Here is a 13,535-nt window from a genome sequence, read left to right as displayed (position 1 = left end):
TGTCAGCTGGGTTCCAAGAAGGAGCAAGCATTCTGAGAGGCAGGAAGCAGAAGCCTCCCTGAAGGGCTTTACCCCAACAGCCAGTGTCGCTTCTGCCATATCCTGATGGTCCCAGCAGTCATGGGGCCCACCTAGATTCAAGGGAGTGGAGAAACAGATGGAGAAACAGACTCCGCTTCTTCAGTGGGGTTATACCGTGCAGCTACTAATAGCTTCCCAGTGTGGGAGGCACAGAGGGGGCATGGGCGAGTTTAAGGAGACAGGAAGTCACGCATTCCCTGCCTAGGGTTGGGAAGAAAGGGAGGAGACACATGCTGGTGGATAAAACTGGAAAAGGTTCATGGAAGACTTTGGGTGATAAGGCAAAGAATGATGGCTTTATTCTGTGACCAGCCACAAGTAGATGGATGGTATTGGAATAAAAGAGAGAAACCATGCAGAAGGCCAAGGTCTCAGCAATTTTTTCTCCAACAAGGGATCCCTAGGGAAAGACAGCTGGTAGCTTCTGTTCCTTTATAGTAGAATATCCCAGCAGCATGAAGGAGTGGAAAATACACACACACACACACACACACACACACACACACACACGTACACACTGCCCTCAATCCACTAAGCACTTGTTAGACGATTATTGTATGGCAAGTGCATGACCAGACCAGGCACTGTGGAAATAAGTCTACGATTCATAAACCACTGGGCTATCCTGCGAATTCTGGTATTTCTACATTCATTCTATAGCTTCTAGTTCTCCTCTTGGACTCCTCGTGGACCCAAAATCCTTTGCCAGGACAATGAAAAGGCAAAAAGATAGGACACTGAAAGATGAACTCTCCAGGTCGGTAGGTGCCCAGTATGCTAATGGAGATCAGTGGAGAAATAACCCCAGGAAGAATGATGGGATGGAGCCAAAGCAAAAACAATACCCAGCTGTGGATGTGACTGGTGATGCAAGTAAAGTCCGATGCTGTAAAGAACGATATTGCATAGGAACCTGGAATGTTAGGTCCATGAATCAAGGCAAATTGGAAGTGGTCAAACAGGAGATGGCAAGAGTGAACATCGACATTTTAGGAATCAGTGAACTAAAATGGACTGGAATGGGTGAATTTAACTCAGATGACCATTATATCTACTACTGTGAGCAAGAATCCCTTAGAAGAAATGGAGTAGCCCTCATAGTCAACAAAAGAATCCAAAATGCAGTACTTGGATGCAATCTCAAAAATGACAGAATGATCTCTGTTCATTTCCAAGGCAAACCATTCAATATCACAGTAATCCAAGTCTATGCCCCAACCAGTAATGCTGAAGAAGCTGAAGTTGAACAGTTCTATGAAGGCCTACAAGACCTTCTAGAACTAGCACCCAAAAAAGATGTCCTTTTCATTATAGGGGACTGGAATGCAAAAGTAGGAAGTCAAGAGATACCTGGAGTAACAGGCAAACTTGGCTTTGGAGTACAAAATGAAGCGGGTCAAAGGCTAACAGAGTTTTGCCAAGAGAACACAATGGTCATAGCAAACACCCTCGTCCAACAACACAAGAGAAGACTCTACACATGGACATCACCAGATGGTCAATACTGATTTTGGACTGATTATATTCTTTGCAGTCAAAGATGAAGAAGCTCTATACAGTCAGCAAAAACAAGATCTGACTGTGGCTCAGATCATGAGCTCCTTATTGCCAAACTCAGACTTAAATTGAAGAAAGCAGGGAAAACCACTAGACCATTCAGGTATGACCTAAATCAAATCCCTTACGATTATACAGTGGAAATGAGAAATAGATTCAAGGGATTAGATCTGATAGACAGAGTGCCTGAAGAACTATGGGCAGAGGTTCGTGATATTGCACAGGAGGGAGGGATCAAGACCATCCTCAAGAAAAAGAAATGTGAAAAGGCAAAATGGCTGTCTGAGGAGGCCTTACAGATAGCTGAGAAAAGGAAAAGAAGTGAAAGGCAAAGGAGAAAAGGAAAGATGTACCCATCTAAACGCAGAGTTCCAGAGAATAGCAAGGAGAGATAAGAAAGCCTTCCTCAATGATCAATGCAAGGAAATAGAGGAAAACATTAGAATGGGAAAGACTAGAGATCTCTTCAAGAAAATTAGAGATACCAAGGGAACATTTCATGCAAAGATGAGCACAATAAAAGACAAAAATGGTATGGCCCTAACAGAAGCAGAAGATATTAAGAAGAGGTGACAAGAATACACAGAAGAACTGTACAAAAAAGATCTTCACAATCCAGATAATCACGATGGTGTGATCACTCACCTAGAGCCAGACATCCTGGAATGCAAAGTCAAGTGGGCCTTAGGAAGCATCTCTACAAACAAAGCTGTTGGAAGTGATGGAATTCCAGTTGAGCTACTTCAAATCCTAAAAAATGATGCTGTGAAAGTGCTGCACTCAATATGCCAGAAAATTTGGAAAACTCAGCAGTGGTCACAGGGCTGGAAAAAGGTCAGTTTTCATTCCAATCCCAAAGAAAGGCAATGCCAAAGAATGCTTAAACCACCACACAATTGCACTCATCTTACAAGCTAGCAAAGTAATGCTCAAAATTCTCCAAGCCAGGCTTCAACAGTATGTGAACTGTGAACTTCCAGATGTTGAAGCTGGCTTTAGAAAAGGCAGAGGAACCAGAGATCAAATTGCCAACATCTGTTGGATGACCAAAAAAGCAAGAGAATTCCAGAAAAACATCTACTTCTGCTTTATTGACTATGCCAAAGCCTTTGACTTGACTGTGTGGATCACAATAAACTGTGCAAAATTATGAAAGAGATGGGAATACCAGACCACCTGACCTGCCTCCTGAGAAATCTGTATGCAGGTCAAGAAGCAATAGTTAGAACTGGACATGGAACAACAGACTGGTTCCAAATTGGGAAAGGAGTATGTCAAGGCTGTATATCATCACCCTGCTTATTTAACTTACATGCAGAGTACATCATGCGAAATGCCGGGCTGGATGAAGCACAAGCTGGAATCAAGATTGCCAGGAGAAATATCAGTAACCTCAGATATGCAGATGACACCACCCTTATGGTAAAAAGCAAAGAAGAACTAAAGAGCCTCTTGATGAATGTGAAAGAGGAGAGTGAAAATGTTGGCCTAAACCTCAACATTCAGAAAACTAAGATCATGGCAAATAGACGGGGAAACAGTGAGAAACTTTATTTTGGGGGACTCCAAAATCACTGCAGATGGTGACTGCAGCCATGAAATGAAAAGACGCTTTCCTTGGAAGAAAAGCTGAGACCAACCTAGACAGCATATTAAAAAGCAAAGACATTACTTTGCCAACAAAGGTCCGTCTAGTCAAGGCTATGGTTTTTCCAGTAGTCATGTATGGATGTGAGAGTTGGACTATAAAGAAAACTGAGCATCGAAGAATTGATGCGTTTGAACTGTGGTGTTGGAGAAGACTCTTGAGAGTCCTTTGGACTGCAGGGAGATCCAACCAGTCCATCCTAAAGGAGATCAGTCCTGGATGCTCATTGGAAGGACTGATGTTGAAGCTGAAACTCCAAAACTTTGGCCAGCTGGTGTGAAGATGTAAATGACTCATTGGAAAAGACCCTGATGCTGGGAAAGATTGAAAGCAGGAGGAGAAGGGGACAACAGAGGATGAGATGGTTGGATGGCATCACCGACTCGACAGAAATGAGTTTGAGTAAACTCTGGGAGTTGGTGATGGACAGTGAAGCCTGCCTGGCATGCCGCAGTCCATGGGGTTGCAAAGAGTTGGACACGACTGAGCGACTGAACTAAACTGAGGACAAGTGTCCTGAGTTTTGACTAAAAAATTGTGGTACAAGTGCAAGTCTAAGTATTTAGCCTTATTGTATAAATAAATCAGGCATTGGTGCGGCTTTTGCATGCATAAGGCATTTAGCAATGCTTTTCAAGCCTCTAGGAGAGTGACTGATGCTTGCTGCTGTTCAGTCGCTAAGTCATGTCTGACTCTTTGTGACCCCATGGACTGCAGCATGCCAGTCTCCTCTGTCCTTCACTGTCTCCTGGAGTTTGCTCAAATTCATGTCCATTGACTTGGTGATGTTATCTAACCATCTCATCCTCTGCCGCCCCATTCTCCTTTTGCCTTCAGTTTTTCCCAGCGTCAGGGTCTTTTCCAACGCATTGGCCTTCACATTAGGTGGCCAATTGGAGCTTCAGCCTGAGGCATAGTGGGCATTAATAAATACTAGTTTCCTCCTCCAGGTTCTGTCCAAAGCCTTCCCACAGATCTCAAGTAGGTCGATCTTTTCTGAGAATTCCCAGCACCTGATAGGTACTTTGCTTATAGCACTTATCACATGAAAGTGTTATAATTAGCAAACAGGTCTGTCTTCCCTTCTATTTTATGAGCTCCTTGGGAAGTGAATTCATGCACACATAGAGGCTGCATGAAAGAGATGAGTCCACTTATTATTAGCAATGATTATCTTATTTGATTATTGCAACCAGGGAAAAGACAGGAATCACCAAGTCTAGTTTACAGATGAGGAAACAGGCTCAGAGAGGTTAAGTCACAAGCCTAAAGACACTCAGGTCAGATTTTCAAGTCCATTGTTGTTCAGTTATCAAGTCGTGTCTGACTCTTCGCAACCCCATGGACTGCAGCGTGCCAAGCTCCCCTGTCCCTCGCCCTCTTCCGGAGTTTGCCCAAGGTCAGTCATGTCCATTGCATCAGGGACTCCATCCAACCATCTCATCCTCTGTCCTCCTCTTCTCCTTCAAGCCCACGTCTAACTCTAAACCCGCACCTCTGTCGCCTTCACCACACCACCATGTCACAGGAAGGGGAGGACTTTCCAGGAGAGGGACAAATCCTGTGGGGTTGTGGGGGACTCAGTAGTCCCAGAGAACCAAGGTTAGGGGTGTGTGGGTGCCAAGATGGAATGGGGGAGGAGACAGGAGAGAGATGGGAAGGGCTTCGAATGCCAGGCCTGGATGCAGGGAGCAGGCTGGAAAGACCTGCCCGAGGGTCCCAGCATTCCCCAGATCACACAGTAATCTCTCCTCCCAGCTCACTGGTCGCCTGATGTCCACGTCCTTCCAGTCAGGACTGGGCCTGGAACACAGGTCTCCTGACTCGCAGCCCTGAACTCACCTCCCCCAGCTTCCTCCTTGTCATGGCCTCCCTTTCAGGCTGTGGTGTTTGCTCAGAGCCCAAGCCCTGGGGCAGAGAGCAGAGAAATATTTATTTATGTCACCTCCAACCCTGCCTCCTGGAGGCCCCCAAGGGCTCCCTCACAGAGAAGTTCAGTTATATAACCCCGAGTTGACACAGCAGGAAGGAGAAGGACATAAATTATAATTACTCATTTTTCCACAGTCTCGGACGCGCTTTGGATAGCTTGACACTTTGGATACCTCTCTTCTTCCTCATCATACTGACCTGGGGCCTCCAGGGGACCTTGGTGGTTCTCAGCCAGCCGATTTTAGCCTCAATTCAGGTGAGCCTGGGGCTTTGAGGAGACCTTCCTAGAGGCTGGGGAAGGGAGAGAAATGAGATCTCAAAGGGCTGCTTTATTCCAAGCACTCTGCCAGGTGCTTTATATTCATAACCTCATTTTTGCCTCATGAAGAAGGTCCTGTTTATTACCTCCATTTTGCGGGAAAGGGATGGAGGCACAGAGAGGTTAAGTAACTTCCCAAAGGGCACTTGGCAGAGCCACGTCAGGAGCTCTGAGGCTCCTCGTTTTCAAACAGCTCATGTGGAATCTGTGACGTGGGGATTCTGGAGAGAGCAAAGTGTGCTAGCTCTGCCTGTGCAGGGGATTCTTCCATAGCTTAATCCCCAAATATGCCTCACATTCAGTCTCCACTCTGACCTTGCCTGGACACTCAGCTCCGCTTTGCTGGGACCCTCCCAGCCCCACCCTGCTCGCTGCCCCAACCCCCTGCCCAGTATCACACTTCCCTTTCTAAAGTGTTCATCCTCACCCCCATCTCCCAGTCTTCATGCCCACTGTTCTTCCCAGCTACAATGTCCCTCCTCCTTTCTCCACCTGACAAAATCCTAGCAAAATAATAATAATGCACCTTCATAGAGCAGAAGGTGTGGAGTGGAGTAGTTAAAAGAATGAACTGTGAAAAGAGTTAAAAGAGTGAAACTCCAGCTAGTTTCATCACTTTTGCTGGCTGTGTGATCTCAGGTAATTTAGTTAAATTTTCTGGGCTACAGTTTCTTCACTTGTAAGATGGAGATAGTGATACCCAGCTGACCTGGAAGAAGGAGAAAAAGTGGGATGAAATGAAGTAAAAGTAAATAAAAATGATACAAGTGAAAGCTTCTTTGTAAATTTCTTAGAAAAGTTCTTGGCACAGAGTAAATGATCAACTGTTCATGCTAACGGTCAAGCCTTTGAAACGTGGAGCAGACTCCGAAGTCACGTTGCTTGAGTTCACATCCCACCTTGGTTGGTGACCTTAGACCAGTTAGTTAATCTCTCTGGGCCGTGGTTTCCTCTGTAAAAAACTTTCAACAGCAATGTGGTTTCCACTTAGAGTGGATGAGACAGTCAAATAGACTAAAAGTACCCAGAGGATTTGGCACTTGGTGGCAAGTAAATACGGGGGTTCAGATACAGATCTCAAAGCCCTTATTTAATTAAACCCTTGTTTAATGTTAATTAAACCCTTGTTTAGCTTCCCTGGTGGCTCAGATGGTAAAGAATCTGTCTGCCAAGCAGGAGACCTGGGTTTGATCCCTAGGTTGGGAAGATCCCCTGGAGAATGGAATGACAACCCACTCCAGTATTCTTGCCTGGAGAATTCCATGAACAAAGCAGTCCATGGGGTCACAGAGTCGGACACGACTGAGTGACTAACACTTGTTTAATGACCACATGGTGCCACTCAAATTTTCCCCCTCTGTGCAGCTTGCCCTTTTCTCTCGTCCCCTGCTCAGCACCCTCTGCCACACTGAGCTCCTTAGCATTCACGACCCGCCTGTGTCTTAGAGTCACATCTGTGTTACTTGTGGCCGCTTGTGGTGGGAAGGCTCAAACCCTATGACTTGTGCTTGGTCCTTGCTCGATGCTTTGGTTCAGCCAGCAGTTATTAAACACCAAGTGCTGTGAAGGTGCACAGTATGGGAATTTGAAGTGATGTTTGGGTTAAAGTATCAGAAGTGCCAGGAGGTGAGGAAAGAGTGCTCTGGCATATGCAAAGGTCCTGTGGCCACAAGGGGACAGAATGACAGAGCAGAACTCAGACAGGGAGGAGACTGGAGGGCTCTGCAGAATCCAGATCCTGTACAGAGGACTTGCTGACCATTGTAAAATTCTAGTGTGAAGCAGACTTGGGGTTTTTAAAGATCACTGCAGCTGCTGTGGAGGACTGCAGGGACCCAGAGCAGAGGCAGTCCTGGTGTGTTGGGCAGTGATGGCAGCATCCTGGTGAGAGAAGACAGAAGCCTGGACCCCAGCAGGGATAGGGATGCTGGAGGAGATTAGTAAGGAGATGTGTAGGAAATGAAGGTAAATCTGAAAGGGCTTGGTGATGGGGGTGGCAGACTGGTGACAGGCGATGACTTTAGTGGATTTCTGGCCTCAGAGGCTACATGGGTGGCAGTGACACTTCCTGCCATGGGGAACTCTGGAAGAGACCAGATTCTGTGAAGTGCTGGGGCATGACAAAGCCCAAGACACTGCCTAGGCCCTCAAGAGGGGGAAAGCAGACATATAATGATGATGATGATGGTGGTGACTACAGTGGCTAATTGAGTGCAGGATTTAAACCCAGTGGTCCAACTCCAGAACCTCTGTTGTAACACCCTGCACGATATAGCCAGCAGGCCATCATCTTCCTTTTTCCTTTTGTTTGTTTGTTTTCCTTTTGGATGCACTGGGTCTTTGTTGTGGCTCATGGGCTTAGTTGCTCTGAAGCATCTGGGATCTCTTTTTATCTATCTATTTATTTATTTATTTTAATTGGAGGATAATTACTTTACAATACTATGATGGGTTTTGCCATACAGCAACATGAATCAGCCACGGATGCACATGTGTCCCCCCATCCTGAACCTCCCTCCCACCTCCCTCCCCACCCCATCCCCCATCCCGTCCCAGAGCACCGGCTTTGAGCGCCCTGCTTCATGCATCGAATTTGCACTGGTCATCTGTTTTACATATGGTGATATGCATGTTTCAATGCTATTCTCTCAAATCATCCCACCCTTGCCTTCTCCTACGGAGTCCAAAAGTCTGTTCCTTACATCTGTGTTTCTTTTGCTGCCTTGCATATAGGATCTTCATTACCATCTTTCTAAATTCCATATATATGCATTAATATACAGTATTTGTCTTTCTCTTTCTGACTTACTTCACTCTGTATAATAGACTCCAGTTTCATCCACCTCATTAGAACTGACTCAAATGTGTTCTTTTATAGCTGAGTAATATTTCATTGTGTATATGTACCACAACTTCCTTATCCATTCATCTGTCAATGGACATCTGGGTTGCTTCCATGTCCTAGCTATTGTAAACAGTGTTGCAATGAACATTGGGGTACATGTGTCTCTTTCAATTCTGGTTTCCTCTGTGTGTATGCCCAGAAGTGGGATTGCTGGGTCATATGGCAGTTCTATTCCCAGTTTTTTAAGGAATCTCCACACTGTTTTCCATAGTGGCTGTACCAGTTTGCATTCCAGCATGCGGGATCTTAATTCCCAGATCAGGGATGGAACCCGAGTCCCCTGCATTGGCAAGTGGATTCCTGACCATTGGACTACCAGGAAAGTCCCATCTTCAATATCTAAGTGCCTACTAGGTGCCGAAGACTGTGTTAGGCACTGGGATGTCATCTCTGAACAACAAAGACAAGTGCCTGCTCTCACAGATCTTAGGGTCTGGAGGGTTGGATAGGTCACAAACAAGATAGTTTCTGCTGGTGGTTGATCTAAGAAGGTTAAAAAGGGTAAGTGAGATAATTCCTGGGGTTGGGAGAAAGTAAGCATCTTAGAGTGATGACATTTAAACTGACACAAAGGTAAAATTGCATAATCATAGTTCAGAACCCCAGCAGGGATTGGGGATGAGAGTGAACAAACTGTATGAGGTAATTTTTTTTTTAACTGAAATATTTGACATAAATGCTTGAAGTGTTGGAAGGTTTGGGCTTTGAAGTATAAATAGGAGTTCACCAGGCAGACAGGATTAAGAAGTCATTTTACAGAGAAGCATGAATATGAGCAGCAGCAAGTAATGCTATGGGATATATGTGTGTTATTGTTCAGTCGCTCAGTCGTGTCCGAGTCTTTGCAACCCCATGGACTGCAACACGCCAGGCTTCCCTGTCCTTCACCATCTCCTGGAGCTTGCTCAAACTCATGTCCCTTGAGTCAGTGATGCCATCCAATCATCTCATCCTCTGTGGTCCCCTTCTCTTCCTGCCTTCAATCTTCCCCAGCATCAAGGTCTTTTCCAATGAGTTAGTCCTTCACAACAGGTGCCCCAAGTATTGGAGCTTCAGCTTCAGCATCAGTCCTTCCAATGAATATTCAGGGTTGATTTCCTTTAGGATTGACTTGTTTGAGCTTCTTGCAGTCCAAGGGACTCTCAAGAGTGTGTAGGACACAAGTATAGTTCATAAGCTCTATGTGAGCACAAATGCCAGGCCTATATTGTTCCTCGTTGCCTCTGGTGTTTAGCATATAGCAGACGATTAGTGAATATTTACTGAATGAATACATGCATGAAGAAATGAACAAATGGGGACTCCCCAGGTGGTCCACTGGTTAGGACTCCATGCATTCACGGTCAAGGTCCCATGTTCAATCCCTGGTTGGGGAACTAACAACCAATGTGGTATAGCCAAAAAAGAAGGGAAAAAAAAGAACAAATGAATAAGCTAACGTGGGTAGGAGAGGCAGCAAAGAGAGGACAGAGTATAAATAAGTGTTGTTCAGTACATTATGAGCCACATACGTAATTTTAAATGTAGCCACATTAAAAAAGTAAAAAGAAACAGATTAAATTTTGATAATATATTTTCTTTGACCCAATATATGCGAAGGGTCTATGACTCATTGGGAAAGACTGAAGGCAAAAGGAGAAAGGGGTGACAGAGGATGAGATGGTTAGATAGCATCACCGACTCAATGGACATGAATTTGAGCAAACCCCGGGAGATAGTGGAGGACGCAGGAGCCTGGCGTGGTGCAGTCCACGGGATCCAAAGTGTGGGACACGACTTAGCGACTGAACAGCAATAACAATCCCAATATTATCAAACATCTAATCAAATTTTTTTAACTTACTAAGATAAACAAGATATAAATTACTTAGCTCTTTTATTATATGCTAAGTCTTTGAGGTCCCACAGATATGTTACACATACAACACATCTCAATTTAGACCAGCCACATTTCAAGGACTCCGTAGCCACCTGTAGCCACATTTTTGAGCGTGGGTCTACATGCTGAGGGGTTCGGGCCTCATTCATCTTAGCTGGTGAGGTGTCACTGAAGGTCTAGGCAGAGGTGACCAGGGTCAGATTTGTTTCTAGAAAGCTTGCTCTCTGGGGTGGCCGTACAGCTGATGTTTTTTTTTTTTTTTCCTGATTGTACTGTGTGGCATGCAGGATCTTAGTTCCTTGACCAGGGATCAAACTCGCGCCCCCTGCATCGAGAGCAAAGAGTCTTAACCACTGGACCGCCAGGGAAGTCCCTAGCTGATGGTTTTTGAGTGGAGTGGGCCCTCTCTAACCTGTCGGCTCTGGGTAGAAAGGTCACACTCAGGGCATACCCCATTCCCCTGGCTGTGGTGTGACTGGGTGGAGACAGGCGCCCTGCCCCCAACAGAAATCTCCCTCCTCTGGCGAACGTCAGGGCCAGAGCCCCCAGCCCAAAAGCCTGCTCGGTGACTCTGAGCTCCTTTTTCAGGGGTGGTGCTCCCTGCACAGCACAGGATCTGCCATGCTTTGTGGGTACACAGGTGCAGTCCTCCACAGTTCAGTGAGAAAATAAAGGCATGTCTTGCAGTAGCCCTGCCTGGCGGAGTTTCTTGCCAGCTCAAGAAATCAACACAGAGGCAAAAGCTGGCACACTGGTCCTGCCCCCTTCCCCTGCTCTGCCCACCACCCCTGGGAGGACCCAGGTGTCCCTGGCGCACTCAGCCCCTGACACACCTCTCACACCCTTCCCAGCACCGCTCTCCTGCTCATTTTTGTATTTTCTTGGACCCCAGACTCACACTGCCTTGCCATGTTCTGCACACCCTCCAAGCCTCTTCCATGTTCCCGCTGACTCTTCAAAGATGGCGGGGTAGGTACCAGGAGGCCTCCTGGATTGGGAAGTTGAAGACTGGATCCTTACTCTGCTCTGTAACTTTGGGTGAATTGCTTGACCTCTCTGAGCCTCAGTTTCCTTGGGTATCAAGCAGAATGGGTGTGATGAGGGGTAAAGGAGATTTATGAATGTGAAGCCCCAAGTACAGTGCTAGACACAGAGGTGGTCCCGAAAGGAAGCAGTGGTGACCATGAGTGGTAAGTGCCCATCACCCCCAAGCCCAGCTCCTTGAAAGCCAGGCTGACTTACACATCCAGGGCCTCTGGACTCTCCCTGCTGCCACACCTGCTGAGCTCCTGGGGCCCGTCAGCCACGGGCAAAAGGGCTCATATCGCATTGAAACAAAGATAATGGCAAAAACGAAGGCCCGTGGGCTCAGCTCTGGGGGGCGGGGGGTAGGCATGAGTGACCCACTAGAGCTGCTTCAGAGATGGCACTGGAGGCCCTTCCCGGGACAGGGCAGCCCTGCCAGGACCCTGACCCAATACCAGGCCGACTTACCCACTGGGCATAACAGACACAAGGTCATCTAAATGTTTTAATTTCTTTTAAAATTGGGAGGGGGGTGGGAATCCATTTTAGGGCAGAAGCAAATCTCACTTCAGAAAAAATAAAATGTTTAAAGCCCATGAAACTTTATTATGGTGGAAACAGCCTGCAAAAGCCACACCGCAGCCCTCACCAAGTCTTCATTTATTCAACCGCATATCCTGGGCAGGGTACTTCCTGTTGGTTCTTATTTGATCCTTATGATCTGGTCTGGCGGCACACACATCTTTTTTTCTCCCTGAGATGAGGAAGATGAGACTCCTGGAGGGTAAATAAGTTGCCCACAACTTAGATGTGACAGAGGTGGGATTTGAACACAGGTCCACCTGAGTCCAAATGCTTTTCTTCCCTAGACCACGCGCTTTGCAAGTTCATCATCTTATTTGATTTATAGCATAACGGTGGGATAATTAGTCCCAAGGTTTTTTTTTTTTAGCTGCACCATTCAGCTTATGGGATCTTAGTTCCCTGATCAGGGGTCAAACCCACACCCTCAGCAGTGAAAATGTGGAGTCCTCACCACTGGACTGCCAGGGAATTTTCAACCCCGTTTTATTTTTTAAGGTGTTTTTTTTCCCCATGTGGGCCATTTTTTTAAAGCCTTTATTGAATATGTTACAATATTGCTTCTGTTTTATGTTCTGTTTTTTTGGCCACAAAGCATGAGGGATCTTAGCTTCTCTCGCCGGGATCCAACCCACATCCCCCTGCATTGGAAGGTGGTCTGAACCACTGAACCACCAGGGAGGTCATCCGGCCCCATATGAAAGCGGAGGAAACTGAGGCCTGAGGAGAAGGGAACCCCTTGCTCACCGGGTCCTTTCCTCGTAGTCAGTGAGGGTGGGGAACCCTCCTCCTGTGCCCCTCCCTACAGCCCCTGTACCCCGCACTGTGCCCACCCTCTGCCCTCACTGTGGGCACCCTGCCCTTCTTGCCACCTCCCTCCTCCTGTCTGGTTTCCCAGCCCATAGAGGAGCTGCCCACATCCCACCTCCTAGCAAAGCTGCCACCTGAGAGGGAGGGAGAAGAGAGTGCAAAGGTTCAGATGCAAACCTGGGTCCCCCGGACAAACGCCCCTCTGTATCTCGGGGCCGTGGTGACTGGCTGCGGGCCAGCGCTCCCTGCAGGCGCGGGCGGCTTGAATGGCCGGGATTGTTCCCGCACCTCCCGTCCCTGTCTGCTGCCCAGCGTCTGCCAGGCCCCCCTGCACAGACAGGAAAGGGGAGGGCTGTTCCTTCTGGAATGGAAGGTGTGGGAGGCAGGCGAGCCTTGGGGAGGGTGGAGGGGGGCTGTGTCCTGAACCAAACTGGGGAGGCGGGAGAGCCACAGGATGGAGCGAGCGTGAGAGGGAGGTCACCGTCCCAGCCCGCGCCCTTTGCAAGAGAGCAAACCGAGGTGCAGACAGGACAGGTGACTTGCCCAAGGTGACACAGCACAGCAGTAACAGAGGGAAGACTCGAACCCGGGACTCCTAACTTCCAGCCCAGGGACGCTGCCCTCCCACGTCAGGCCTCACGGGTGGGGTTTGGGTGGGGAGCCTGCTGAACCGGTGAGGCCGTGAGCGCCATAGCCTGGGACTTTGAGACGCAAAGGGAGATAACAGGGCTCCACAGCACTAGGTTTCCTCTGGTTCTGTAGTCAAGTGCAGATGCTGCAGACAGAGCTCACCCTT

General features: G+C 47.4%; 1 protein-coding gene across 3 annotated transcripts in view; it reads left to right on the top strand.

Moving 5' to 3' along the window:
• Positions 1-13,535, top strand: part of NCMAP (non-compact myelin associated protein) — a 47,122-nt gene that overhangs the window by 10,526 nt on the left and 23,061 nt on the right. The window contains exon 2 of one of the 3 annotated variants that reach the window (XM_081586748.1): positions 5,354-5,474. The exons of the other annotated variants lie outside the window; for them this stretch is intronic. The gene's annotated coding sequence lies outside the window, so the exon portion shown is untranslated. The remainder of the gene's footprint in view (positions 1-5,353; positions 5,475-13,535) is intronic. 3 annotated transcript variants of the gene reach the window in all.

This window comes from Giraffa tippelskirchi, chromosome 3, assembly GCF_054371585.1.
Source record: "Giraffa tippelskirchi isolate mGirTip1 chromosome 3, T2T-mGirTip1v1.2.pri, whole genome shotgun sequence".
NCBI classification, from domain to species: domain Eukaryota; kingdom Metazoa; phylum Chordata; class Mammalia; order Artiodactyla; family Giraffidae; genus Giraffa; species Giraffa tippelskirchi.
Note: the sequence above shows the minus strand (reverse complement) of the source record. Positions and strands in the feature narration are given on the sequence as shown.